The sequence below is a fragment of the Lissotriton helveticus genome, chromosome 6 (assembly GCF_964261635.1).
Source record: "Lissotriton helveticus chromosome 6, aLisHel1.1, whole genome shotgun sequence".
Lineage (NCBI taxonomy): Eukaryota > Metazoa > Chordata > Amphibia > Caudata > Salamandridae > Lissotriton > Lissotriton helveticus.
This window is the reverse complement of record NC_136067.1, coordinates 1,939,110,199-1,939,124,450: the sequence shown is the minus strand read 5'-3', so window position 1 is coordinate 1,939,124,450 and position 14,252 is coordinate 1,939,110,199. Positions and strand designations below refer to the sequence as shown.

At 47.7% G+C, this 14,252-nt stretch overlaps 1 protein-coding gene across 1 annotated transcript in view; it reads left to right on the top strand.

Moving 5' to 3' along the window:
- The first annotated feature begins 1,346 nt into the window (after positions 1-1,346).
- CHRNA2 (cholinergic receptor nicotinic alpha 2 subunit) overlaps positions 1,347-14,252 on the top strand; it is a 166,272-nt gene continuing 153,366 nt past the window's right edge. Inside the window, exon 1 of the mRNA XM_078649943.1 lies at positions 1,347-1,415. The gene's annotated coding sequence lies outside the window, so the exon portion shown is untranslated. The remainder of the gene's footprint in view (positions 1,416-14,252) is intronic.

The window sequence follows — 14,252 nt, the reverse complement described above, 5'->3', positions numbered from 1 at the left end:
TCCCGCTCTACCGTCTCACTGGGACAGGAGTGACCGGCGGTACCCTGGACAGCTCCCTGTCCGGCCGCTCTCTTGGGAGACCCCGCGGTAACGGGGCTAGATGCCTGCACACCCCCACTAATGAGACGCAAGCTAACCGGCGGGATTCTGGGGGGCACCCTAGCAAGAGCCCCACCCATCCACCCCCCACCACCTTAAGACAGGCAGCTAAGAGCAGTATTCCGGAGAATACCCCGCACACTCCCGCCCCCTTGTCTTCATGGTAGAGTCACCCGGTATCCGGGACAGGGCAGGCGCTACCAACAGCGCGCCTCGTTAGCATAAGAGTTGGTGGCCTGAATCCAGGGTAGAACGCACCCCACATGCCATATCCAGCCATTTAGATAGGAGTACCCGGGACAGCGCCCTCTGGCACTCGCCCTGTCATCACATGATTAGAAGCCCCCCGGGTGAATGCTGGGCAGCCCCTTCCCCCACACCACAGGGAGGCTGCAGTCACACTACTCCTGGACCCCTAGCCAGCGCATAGCGCATGTGACCCGTGCGCTCTGCTTCTGTACAGAGAGAGGTCGTAGTGTGGAGCCAGTCACACTACTCTGTCTTGACCTGCACTCCTACTCAGTGCACGGCGGCTCGGACCTCTGCCCTCTGCTCCTGTGCAGCCTGTGCGGAGGGAGGCTGTAGAGTGGCGCCGCTCACACTACTCCTACATTCCTAGCCAGCGCACAGCGCCTCTGCCCTCAGCCCTCTGCTCCTGCGCAGATTCTGCAGAGCGAGGTTGTAGAGTTGCGCCGCTCACACTACGCCTAGACCCCTAGCCAGCGCACAGCACCTCTGATCTCAGTCCTCTGCTCCTGTGCAGAGTCTGAGGAGAGAGAGAGGGAGCCGCTCACACTTCTCCTGGACTCCTCTCCAGTGCACAGCGCCTCTGACCTCAGCCCTCTGCTCCTGTGCAGATTCTGAGGAGAGAGAGAGGGAGCCGCTCACACTTCTCCTGGATTCCTCTCCAGTGCACAGCGCCTCTGACCTCAGCCCTCTGCTCCTGTGCAGATTCTGAGGAGAGAGAGAGGGAGCCGCTCACACTTCTCCTGGACTCCTCTCCAGTGCACAGCGCCTCTGACCTCAGCCCTCTGCTCCTGTGCAGATTCTGAGGAGAGAGAGATGGGGCGAGCCGCTCACGCATCTCCTGCACTCCTAGCCAGCGCACAGCGCCTCTGACCCCAGCCCTCTGCTCTTGTGCAGGCGGAGGCTGCTCAGCGGAGGCGGGGACACTGCCTCCTCCCAGGCACCCCCGCGCACGCCTCCCTCCTCCAGCTCTGCCTGTACCCATCCCGGAGCTGGACCCAGGACAAACCGAGCCTGACAGCCGGACCCGCCTGTGGCTGCAGCGGAGGGCACCCCTGGTGAACACAGAGGTAAGCGGCGCTGCGTCCGTGCTCGAGGCGCTGCATTGCAATTGGCTGACTCCATAACGGGGCTCCTGGCGCGCGACAGTCGATGGACTGACCCAGGACACTTTTATAACGCTCACCATCCAGAAAGGACCTCTTGGCGATTTGCTACTGGCTGACTGGAGATACTTACACAGCGCTCCCTCACAGTTGATCTCTTGGCGCTCTACAGTTGATCGAGGACACTTATTGAGCGCACACTAACAAGAGAGTGTTTCCTGGTACAGTACAACTGACAGGCTGACTGGAGACCCCGCCTTACACTCACCCCAATCCCTTCACCCCAGCCACCCACGATGGGCCTCTTGGCGCCATACAAACTAACAGACTGAGGCCACGAATAGCGCACACCAGCTGCAGCGGTACAGTTGGCGCTATACGATAATTTATTTTCCATGCGTAGGATTTTTAAAAATGCGAGCTTTCAAAGAATATAGGTGTGCTGTATATTGCAGATGTGACCAGAGTGAACAGACTCGCTGCTTCGGGCGTTACACATGCTGGCTTCAAAAGTAATGAGGGGAAGTAAAAAGGTCTCAATCCCTTACTGGCCGTATTATTGAGTATAATAAAAAGTGAGTATTTGTCCTTGGTAGAGGGTTACACATACTGGCCCGTAGTGCATGCCCTTCCGGATATGACGTTAATTGTTCGCTACAACCACAAGACTCGTTCTTTTAGTCTTGGAAGGTCACCGTCATCTGCCTGCCAAGGAGGCGGGATCCCGACCCCTGGGGTGTTACCCCACACCCTGGTGCATCAACAGGTGGAAGGCGGGCTTCAAAGCGCTACCGGCTGCATAGAGCCAGCTCCGCGGATTTAAAGCGCCTACTGTAGGGGTCGGCGTCTGCGGTTAAACCTTCAGTTACCAGTTCGAGCCCCATCGAGCCATCCAGCCATTTAGCCTTTCAAGGTCGATAACATGAGCACCACTGAGATGGGTACTTAGAAACACGTGTCATTAGCGCCAAGAGACCAAGATGGTGCTGAACGTAGGCTGTACAAGCAGGCACGAAGTTATGCACAAGACTGAAAGTGGATGGGAGGCGGGGGAGGGGGATGTGGCACAATGATGGTGCTGCGTCTACACATGTACACAAGAAGATACATGCAATACATCTTCTCTCGGCAGAAAGAGTGCAGGTTCACTCTAACGGAGCAGCTATTAAGTTTTACAGGGCCTGCGATCACTAGGACGCAAGCTCACAGGCGCGCGCGCAGTGCACTACATGCTACGGCCCTAACACACGCGCGGCCACAGGTGCACAAGTGTGAACCAGCGTGAGTCAGACCTGAAGCCGCAAATGTGGTGCAAAGCGTTTTCTTCACAGCATCTGAACACAACACAAGGGCATCTTAAGAGAGCCCCCAGCTGCGGGCGTGCAAACATTTCACAAGCCTCGTGACCCGTCTCTTTCTCGCGCCCTTTAGTCGTCCCGGGGTGTTCCTGTTTCTTTCGGTAAATAGAAGTGCCGGGGGCTTGTTTTATCAGCGTTCATCCATTGTGATCCGGAGCAGGTAGACAGACCCCCTCCCCGCCCCCGTGCATGATTGACGGTCTTGGCAGAGAGAGGACACTAGTGCTGTCGTCTGTAGGTGAAGGTGGAGCACAGCCCTCCCCCCCTCCTCCCCCCAGACGAAACCTCTTGGTTGTGATGTCACCTGTCTTTGGGACCTTGAGGGGCAGAGGTACTCTTTGCCCCCATGTTCAGGGCAGGCATGATTGTATTGGTGGTTTTCTAGCCCGCACAGTTGCCGAAGGCTTCTAGGCGCTAGGGTCACCAGTTATGAAAGAAGCTGGTGTGAGTGAGCAGGTTCCGACTGAAAGCATGATTGCCGCAGGCGGATGGAGTTTCAGAGAGAAGTGCCCGAAGGATAGAGGCGCAGCAGGAAAGGGATCCACCTCCTGACCAGTCACGACAGGCCGTGGTATCGAGAGAGGATCTGAGGGGGAGGAGCTCAGAGTAAGCGCGTGACGGCCGGTTGGATGAGTGAATTGAGAGGCGCACTGTCCCAAGCAGAGAGCCTTGACACCAAAGCGCTTTACAACCAGAAATATGGAGATAAATGAATGATATTTATGTGCCAAAGAGAGCCTAACTGTGGTATTCGGCATCAGTTGCAACGGCAGGGCTTTAAGTGGGCCGGGTCCTGCCGGTGCTCAATACCGGCAGTTCTAAAAAGCAGGTGCTAAGACGGGTCTCTATCGGGCTCTCCGTTTCTGCCCTCACCCTTAGCGTGAAAAAACAAAATTCTTAACTCTGCAGCAGTACCGCCCTTCACTGCCTTAGCTACAACTCGGAGACTGGGTATAGTACGTCCACAGTCTAGTGCTTAATTTGAGCAGAAGCTCTCTGGTGCTGATCACCAGCACTTAATTGGTTTCCGGTGCTCGGCACCAGCACCTAATTGTCAACACCACACTTAGGCAGCCTGCCACAAGGTGGCGCTGCTCATGTAATTTAGAGATGGGCAGTATAAAATATGTTTAGGAAAACAATATACATTAAAAATTACTAATACCCGCCTCCTCAGCCATTCTTTTAGCTTTGGGGACCTGGAATAATCTGAACTGTCACATTTAAATGCCAGAGAGATGGATAGTAGTTGTTTTGGCAGCGATGACAAGGGCCATGCTTGTGCAAGCTGTAGTGGTCAGAGCCCTATCATTTCAGAATGGAGGCATTTTCAATATTATATACAATGGCGCCTTGGTTGTTGCTTATTTATCTAATGCAACTAACAACTTGGCAGAGCCAATAGTCCTAGCTTGTTATAGGTGTAATGTTACTTGTTATATTATATATCTGAATGCAATGACAGAAGCAGCAAAATACCAGTCTATGCTACGCACAGATTTTTGTTTACATGTTTAAGCCACGCCCTTAATTACATTGGCCACGCCCCTCAGAGAGACACACCACCCTCCCAGTTTTTCCATCTCACTTAAAGCCCTGTGCAATGGGGTGATGGGAAACATGGGCAGCCCTGGGAAGAGGGTGGTTCATTAGTCCTCGCGAGAAGCTGTTGCTGCGGGACTTTATCAGGATAAACGAAGGAAGGGAAGGTTTTTGCCCAGTAAATCTGGAAAGTGAAAACTTGTGGCGGCCATCTTACCAACCTGGGGCGGGACAAGAGCCTGTTATCACTGATGACCCAATGGCCACAAACTTTCAGGTGAAGCAAGAGGGCTCAGGGCTCTCCCCCTCTCCTCCCACTGAGGTCCAGGGTAAGGAGAGACCATCCAGGGCACGGGCCACTGACCTCGGAGGGGCCAAACGGGGCCCGGACCCTAGAGGCGCAGACTAGGTGGGGACCACGCTGGCTGGACAAAGGCAACAGAGGTTCAAACCAGGGAGGGACCACCCAGGGCGTGGACCATTGAAGTCTGCACCAGGGAGGGACCACTCAGCACAAGGACCACAGAGGTGCAGACCAGGGAGGGACCACCAGGGCTAGGACCACAGATGTCAGGACTAGGGGACGGCCGCTGAGCTGCAGGGAGCTGAGGTCTAGGCCAGGGAGGGACCGCCCAGCGCAAGAACCACTGATCAGGGAGGGACCAATTATGGCAAGAGGATGTTAGCGATAGGGCTAGAGCGATCGACTTTGAAGCTGGGGAACCGGGTTCGAGTCTTGGCAACGACGTTCAACATCCTATGAATCTGGGCACATCACATAATCTCCCTGTGCCTAACAAAAAACAATACAAAATGAATGTGTCCATCGGTAATGAAACTGGTGCTCATGTAAAGCGCTCTGATACCTGATATCTTGGGGTTTAGTTTGCTCTATATAAAGCGCTCAAAAAAGGAAAAAGGGGCCATTGAGATGCTTACCAGTGAGGTACTACTCACGGCAAAGACTACTGAGGAACCGGCCAGGGAGGTACCACCGGGGCAAGAACTTACCACCAAGGCAAGGGCATGAGATCTAGGCCAGGGAGGATCCACCTAGGGAAAGAACCACTGACCAGCAAGGTACCACCCGGGGCAAGGGCTACTGAGGCGCCGGCTAGGGAGGGACCACCAAGGGCAAGAACCTGAGGAGGGACCACTCAAAGCAAGAAACACTAAAGTACAGACCAGGAAAGGGCCACACTTTCCATGGAGGGACCACCCAGGGCAAGGAGCACTGATATCCAGACCAGGGAGGGACCTCTCAGCGCAAGGATCACTGATGTCCAGACCAGGGAGGGACCTCTCAGCGCAAGGATCACTGAGGCATAGATCAGGGAGGGACCACCCAGGATAACAACCACTGAGGTCCAGAACAGGGAGGGACCACTTTGGGCAAGGACCACTGAGATGCAGAGCAGCAAGGTATGGAAACAGCGCTTACAACGCTGCCATTACATCGCAGTGCTTTTACAACAAGGTTGTTGGTGCAACAACCATGTTGGTAGTACGCGATACCTTTACATGCCAAAGCCTTCTCCTGTCCCAACCTGAACAAGCCTTCTCTTGTCCCAACCTGAACAAGAAATACAATCAAAGCGAGCTGCAGGAACATCACTACTTTTTTGGCTCTTGTTGGTTTGTTCAGATATAAAAGGTTGAGTTTTAGAATGTAATCAACTGCAGAAATATCTCAGGATGTTATATGTGGAATAATTCAACCCGTCACGCATGCATTTAATTACAGTGATAGCAGACTTGTATTTAGAGCAACTCAAAAGGTTCATGACAAGGCTCTTATAAAAGTGTATTGAACAAAAAAGGGGGGACCAAGGAGCTATAAAGGTCCAGTGTCCATGCTCCTAATATAAGTCTATTAATCAACAGGAGGACAAAGTTCCTAGATCAGGGTGCAAAAGTCACCCATGGATCAAGGTGCAAATAGTCACCGGCAAGGGTGCTAAAGTCATCCATGTGTCAAGGTGCAAAAAGTCACCAACAGGGGTGCAAAAGTCGTAAACAGCAAAGCTCTCGCAACCACAAACAGTGTAAAAATTAAACAATGTGACAAATAAAGTAGCAGAAAGCAGCAGATCTCAGAATTCGTGTTCTTTTTCAAACGGATGTTTTAATTTGATCCACAATCAGCCGACACGTGTTTCATCGCGTTGAAGTGGACTTCTTAGGGGACTAATGCCCCTTTACTTAATGAAATGTTGCACATGAGTCATAAAACTGTAAATTGTTAATATAATTGTAAATGGACATGAAATCGTTTTGACTGAAATGAGAACTGCATGAACGAATCCATTTAGGAATTAACCTTATGGTTTTTATGTGCTGAGTACCACAATGTTAACTTTTACTCATAACTGACGTATATAATAGAAAGGACTTGTCATCATGAATTTTAATTCCACAAATTTATATTCAGATTTATGAATGTATACATACGAATTGTCATGTCACCTATCACAATGCGACTTCACTTTTCACTTATGGGTGCTTAATTCAAGGTTCGCCATTATAACGCAACAATTGACACCTATTTCTCATCGCACACGATTTTCACGTGATCACCCAACTCACAGATTTAGTTTACCAAGGGGTAATTTCACCATGAGGCTTAGTTTTTACGCGAGCTAAGCCCCTTTTTGGGAAATTCTCACAGTCTTACTCTAGTATCTCGACTTGATATGTTAATTCTCCGTTCTGTTCCCGTTAGTAATAATTTCAAGTCACAAGGAAGATGATGTCAACAGATCTCTTTTGATCTTCATGTTTACACTTTTCTCTCATCCTTTTTCGTACTATATGAGAGCCTTGAGATGAGCGCCTGGAATACTAATATTTAAGTTTTCGCCACCAACCAACAGTGTCTTCTTATTAAATGGCGCCCTATTTAATTTGTAGTTTTCAATTTCGTGCCGCCTACGAGGTTACTCACAGCGAGCAATTTTTACATCCAAGATGGCGGTTACACTTTGGACGTGGTATTCAGACTTGCACGCTCTAGCTTTTGACCTACCTAGACTATATTATTACCATCCGTTTTCCGGTCACGTGTCCGTCTCTGGAACACGGCGACCGGGAACCTACTGAGGAGGGATATCGTCTGGAGGTAAGAACACAATACTTTGTGTACTTGCGTCTTTTTTATTACCGGCTCAAAGTGTAGAAACATTTTCACTTTTGTTTCCCCTTTGTGTCTCTCTACACTTAGTACAATTACCGACAGAGAGTCTTACCCGGAACTCAGCCTCAGAGTACTTTGAACAGTCGGATCCCCTCCCGGGACGGCTAAACACCTACACGTGTTTAGGTATGTACCGTTTGATCTAGAGATGTATTGAACTGCATCAACATTTTTTCTGAGTCTTGACCACTACTCGGTTGTTTTTTGATGTTTTCATCGTATTTATATTCATTTGGTGACTTTTTACTTTTTTCTTTTCGTGCAGTCTCTTTTGGAACTTACGAGCAACATTTTAAACATATCTATACAGCTGTGTGAACATTTATCTGCTAACCCGATACCAGGGTTCTCTGCGTTCATAACATATTGACATATCCGTCAATATTTACACAGGGTAAGCCATAGTCAACACTAGGTTATTGCACCCTGTGATCTTTACCGCTTGCCTTTCAGTAATTTTCCTCCCTTTCTTACTTTTTCATTTTGTGGTTTTTTCCTTTTTCTGTACATATTTAGATATATCGACCTACTCGCACTTATTTTCGTATCTACCCATACAAACCTGGGTTATACCAGGTAGGCTGAATTTGATATTAGTGAGGTTTTCACGAATTGCATGATTTTTATTCTGCACATAGACCTACTTGGATATCGTGCATGACCCATACACTTTGTGCTCAATAGAATGGAATAATGGACACGTTTTACACCCTGATCCTTCACTAACGCGGTTTCCTCGTGAGCGGGAGACAACAAACCACGTGATTTTGGTTTTTGTCAACAGTGAATTAACTGTTGGAATGGATTTTTTATGGTGTAACTGCTACCCACGCACTTTACAACCATCACTGTGTTGCGAGTGTGGATGTGCATGGTACGTAAATCACTAAACGGCCACCAGGCACGTAAAGATTCGTCACCCTCACTTCCGTGCACGTCTTTTATTATTGACAAGTGTACCAGAAGTGTTATAGTGAAATGTACTATACATTTGTTTACTTTATTTCATCAGCCCTGAAGAGTCGTGTTGACTCCACTTCAACGCGATGAAACACGTGTCGGCTGATTGTGGATCAAATTAAAACATCCGTTTGAAAAAGAACACGAATTCTGAGATCTGCTGCTTTCTGCTACTTTATTTGTCACATTGTTTAATTTTTACACTGTTTGTGGTAGCGAGAGCTTTGCTGTTTACTGCTTATGGTAATCGTTTGATTGTCTTGGGACGGTTTTAGGGTTATTCCGTTCGCTCTGTACGCACCACACATTAGATCTTGTCTTCCTACAGGTGTAACGTATACTACAGGTAGAGCGCCAATATCTGTAATTTCTACAAACCCTAATAGCTGTATATAGGGGTGCAAAAGTCACCCATGTATCAGGGTGCTGACAGTCACCCATTTTTATTTTTTTTAAACAAAGAAAAGAGGTAGATTAAAGTAATCCTAGGTGTGAAAAAGTCCTAATGTGAGGGGGAAATAATTCTACATCCTCTGTTGCCCTCACACACCCCGGGGGGTGTCATGCTTCATCATCGGGCGTTTGCTCCTCGTAGGGCCGGCGCTGCAATTCCCTACGGGTCCCCCGAAGGGTCACTTTGTCGGAGATCTTTTTTTGGATTGCCGGATGATGCATGCGGGTGTGAGGGGATTGGGTAAAAGGAGGGTAAATCAATTTATGTGCACGTGATACTTATAAAAAATGACTGACCCAAAAGGGCCCATTCGGCCTTGGTATCAAAAGTCAAGGCCAACATGTTTCGCGCCTCTGTTGCCCGGAGGTCATTGGCGCTTCTTCAGGACCACAGTAATAAAAAAACAGTGTAGTGTACGTGCTATATTAGGTAAAGATTAAAATGAGAACCCTCTTAACTCAGCCAGGGCGGGTCTGTATACCCTCAGAGTGGTTACAGCTGCTACATGGAAGCCGCTCCTGGGTAACACCTAGGAAAAGGAAAAACAAAGTAAACCACAAGTGCGCATCGATGACATCTTAAGCTTCACAGAATGTCAATTTTATGCACACATCCTTCCAAACAGAAAATATAAGCAGACACACGGGACCAGTCCAAAAAGGGGCGGGGGTCGCTGTTCAAAAAAGCCATAGGCTAGATTGATATTTTAAGTGGTAAAGTACAGCACCTAGACTAAGCTTAGGGATTTTGATAGCGGATGGCAACAATGTGACAGTAATGTAATGTACTGAAATCGGCAGCACTATCTACATGTGGAATAAGTATATAACCATCAGCATGCTTACCAAGGACTCGTTACGAGTGCTCATCCGATCGTAAAGTCAGAAGGACACCCACGTATGGTCGGGCTATGGAAACAAGCCAGGACATATAACAGGACGTGAACCACAAGGGCCCCATATAGTCAATAGGTAAAGGTTGTTGGCTTTTAACAAGTATCTAGAATGTACTTACAATTTTATATGGGTGCTGCCTCTTGTGCACCTAACCCTGACTCGACCGGAGGCTTGCCGAAAAGAAATACAGGCGGCAAACCGCAACAATTAAAGGTTCGGGTCAGGAGAACGGCGGTTTAAATAACCGGTGAAACCTCTCAGCATTATGACTCAATGCGCATGTGCATCAATTGGGCATACTAATCCCTCGCTCATGCGCACTCGCTTGATGAAGGTAAAAGGATATCGTTGCCGGTAATGATGTGCAATAGCCATCAACACTAAGAAAACATATTCTGGTCAGACACCCTCTGCCGTCTCGAGTATCACCGTTATGGCCAATGTCCCAAATTCATTCCTGTGTTACACTGGGTGTAACAGTACCATAACTCAGAGTCAATAAACCCAACTCCTAAACCTTCCATACCCCGGGTCAGAAAATTGCACTGCAAGGATAGGGAGTTGGATCTCCTAAATAAAGGGACTAAAGTGTATGTCCTAACATCTGTGACTACAGGGAATTAGTCAGAAGGAACATTACTATGAATAATAAGGCTGGGTATACTGGAATGTCAACTCCCACACAACCCAAGGACCAGCCCCATGTGCCTGCCAGGAAAAGAGCAACAAAGAATGGAATTAGGTCCCACGGCCAATCAGCCGTGCAAAATATATTGAACAAAAAAGGGGGGACCAAGGAGCTATAAAGGTCCAGTGTCCATGCTCCTAATATAAGTCTATTAATCAACAGGAGGACAAAGTTCCTAGATCAGGGTGCAAAAGTCACCCATGGATCAAGGTGCAAATAGTCACCGGCAAGGGTGCAAAAGTCATCCATGTGTCAAAAAAGTGTGTCAGCTACTTGCTGATGCGTTCTCACTTTGAATGCAGCAACGTCTGATTTTCAGGAGACCAAACTCAAATTCTTTGGGCACATATTCTGATGGGGGAATTACGCTGGCCCCAGATAAAGTGAAAAGACTATCAGCTACCTGCCCCTCATAAGATGTCACCATGCTGTGCTCCTTCTTAGGCATGTCCAGTGTTTGCTCAGGGTACATTTGTGACTTTGCTACTGTTAGTGCCCCATTGAATATGTGACAAAATAAGATGTGCCTTACGGGTGGTCTGCTGAATGTGATCAAAGCTTCAAGAAAATAATGCATGCAATTGAAAATGCAACCAAAAGGGCTTATTTTGACCCCAAGTTACATACTGAGATCACACTTGATCTGGACCCAGTGGGGATGTGGGCAATCCTTGTTCAACATAATGGACATCCACATGCTCAGAGACACATTGTGGTCTGCGCCAGTCAGAGCCTGTGTGACACTTAACATGCCTATTCTCAACCTGGAGAAGGAGAGTCTGGCTGTAGTATGGGCCTGCAAACATTTTCATGTATTTATATACAGAAAAGATTTCACTATCTTCACAGAGCACTAAGCACTGCTCTCCGTTTGTGGAAACTTGAAGGCCAAGATGCCCCCTCACTTTAAGAGGGTGTAGGTTGCGACTACAAGAGTATGACTATGCAATTGTACCCAAGCTTGGTAAAGATTATAACCCTGCTGATTCCTTTTCACGAGCAAAGTTTGATATCTTACACAGCTGCTGAGGAGTACATTAACTTCATTGTGAGGTCCAGCACGCCAGCAGCCCTATCCATTGAACAGATCATTGCTGCTACTAATGCTGATAAAAACATGCTTATCCTCAAAGGCATCATTTCAACTCAATCGTAGAAGAAGCAAGCTTGACCTTTTGTTGCCAAAATCGAATTTCCAAAATTCAAAAATGTACAGGATGAATTGTCCATTACCAAGGAAGATGTTGTCTTGAGAGACAATGATGGATGCTTTCGTGAATCAGTAGTGTGGCGGGCAGGGAAAAGGGAGTGGTGTAAATACAATAGGATCACTAACCTGCCGACAGGCCACTTGGCTGATGGCCTCCATCCTCTCCGTCCTCTTTTCCTGGCTTCTCTGCTAACAGGTAGCTGAAGCACCCAGGCTCCCTAAGCCAATCACAACGCTGCATTGTGATTGGTCTGAGTGCTGTGGCTTGGTTCTCAGATGGAATGGGAGCCTGGGCATATTCTCCACCCAGGCCGTAATGCATCCTGGGTGGAGAACATGCAAAGCACCCATGAATGTTTGGCCGGCCCGAGACTGCCATGCAAACATTCATGCGCACTTACAAAGTGTGCTCACCACTTTTCCAGCTCCTGTAGTCAGTGCATCCCCACCCCACCATGCAAAACAGCCTCCGCTCGGAAAAATCCAATGATCATAACCTTGTGTTATTATCATTTTATTTTTCCTTTTTTGTAGTGCTGAAAGGCAGTGAAGCGACACTTTTCCGCCTTAGTGGAGGAACCGCCTCCTGTACAGAGGTTCAAGAATCGTCATACCTGAGAGCCTAAGACAACAGGACATTGAACTAGCCCACAGAGGATATTGTGTCATTGTAGCCACCAAAAGAGCCCTAAGAGACCGTGTGTGGTTCCTGCACCTAGATGTGCGAGTTGAGATGGAACTAAAAGAGTGGCATCTTTGAAACTGCCCTTTCCACCAAAGTGATGCAGCTCGCACTGACAATGTCTGACCGTCCTGCACATGCCTCCGAAAGAGTTGCAGTTGATTTCTTTGGGCCATCAGATAACTGACATAATCTCATGGTCGTCACTGATGAGTATTCACGCTTTCCTTTAGTAGAGGATTTTTCATCAACAACCCATGACAGGGTCACTGAGCGCCTGGATAACATATTTGCAATGTGGGGTATCTCTGCCATTGTCAAATCTGACAATAGCAAATCATATAAGGAATTTCTTATCAGAATAAATGTCAAGCATCAAAACAGCACACCTCTGTGACCCCAAGCTAATGGTGTTGTAGAACGATTCTTGGGTAGTTAACCTGTTAACCGCGGCGTAAATTCTGCCGCGGTGCGGGTCATTTTTTGCGGGGCAGGGCCGTGTCGGCCAATGGATGTGCGCAGCACTACAGAGGTAGTACTCGCGACGGCCGTTGGCCGACGCGACGGCAGCAGCAAATGGGTTCAATCTGGTAATTCAAAGAGCATCGACGGAGGGAATTGAGTTAAACCAAGCCCCCTGTGCTTGTTGTTCAACTCTCCACTCCACAACTAATGAAAGCCCCACCACCTTGCTATTTGGAGAGACGTCGGAACCCAACTCCCATAGTGGACAGCAGACCAATCCTTGAACGCTGATAAGGTTCGTGTCACAGACACTTTTTGGAAATCCCAGATGAAAACATGTCTATCATCGTTGACAAGCCCAGAAAACAGTCTTCGATGAAGGTGACTTGGTCCTGGTAAAGCAGAAACAAATATAATGCTCACAAAAAAGTAACCGGATGGTCTAACTACTATACTAAAATAATCGGTTGTCAAAGGGTGAATGGACAATTACATTTGTAAAGAAGAGAACCCTCACTCACCCGAGGGTGACATGCTTCATCATTGGGTTCCCTCTTGCAAACTGCAACCGTAAGGTACATAGTGTGGGCTACATCTCTCCCTCCGGAGAGGAGCATGAGGGGCCCGATTCACAGAACTAACTTAAGACAAAATCCTAAACTTACTACTTTTGGTATTCACAGAAGGCATTTAGTAGTAGTAAAGTTAGGATTTTTCTCTTAAGTTTGACTTAAGACAGACTTAAGACAGACTTGAGACAGACTTAAGACAGACTTAAGGCAGACTTAAGATAAACTTAAGGCAAACTTAAGACAGACTTGAGACAGACTTAAGACAGACTTAAGTTAGAATTTTGTCTTAAGTTTGTCTTAAATCTGTCTTAAGTCTGTCATAAGTTTGTCTTAAGTTTGTCTTAAGTCAAACTTAAGACTACTTTACTGCTACTAAATGCCTTCTGTGAATACCAAAAGTAGTAAGTTTAGGTTTTTGTCTTAAATTAGTTCTGTGAATCGGCCCGAGGTTTTAGGTCACCCAATGGGGGTATGAGTGAGGGACAAAGTGAAAAAAAATAGGAAAAAATTATGTGGTGAGTTAAAACTATCTCCTGGATAGACAAAAACGACTTTAATTGGTGTACCCAGTGGGATTAAGTAAAAATACCATCCTCTAATTCTATGGCAATGATAAGTGGTACCAGCTGCAGTCCGGTCCACCTTCAAATCAGGACTATTTGTCTACCTCCACCTTCACAGGTCTCAGGAGTCTAGCTTTCCTTGATCCTGCGTCTTACATTTAAAGGCCTTTAAATGTAAGACGCAGGATCAAGGAAAGCTAGACTTTTATTGCCATAGA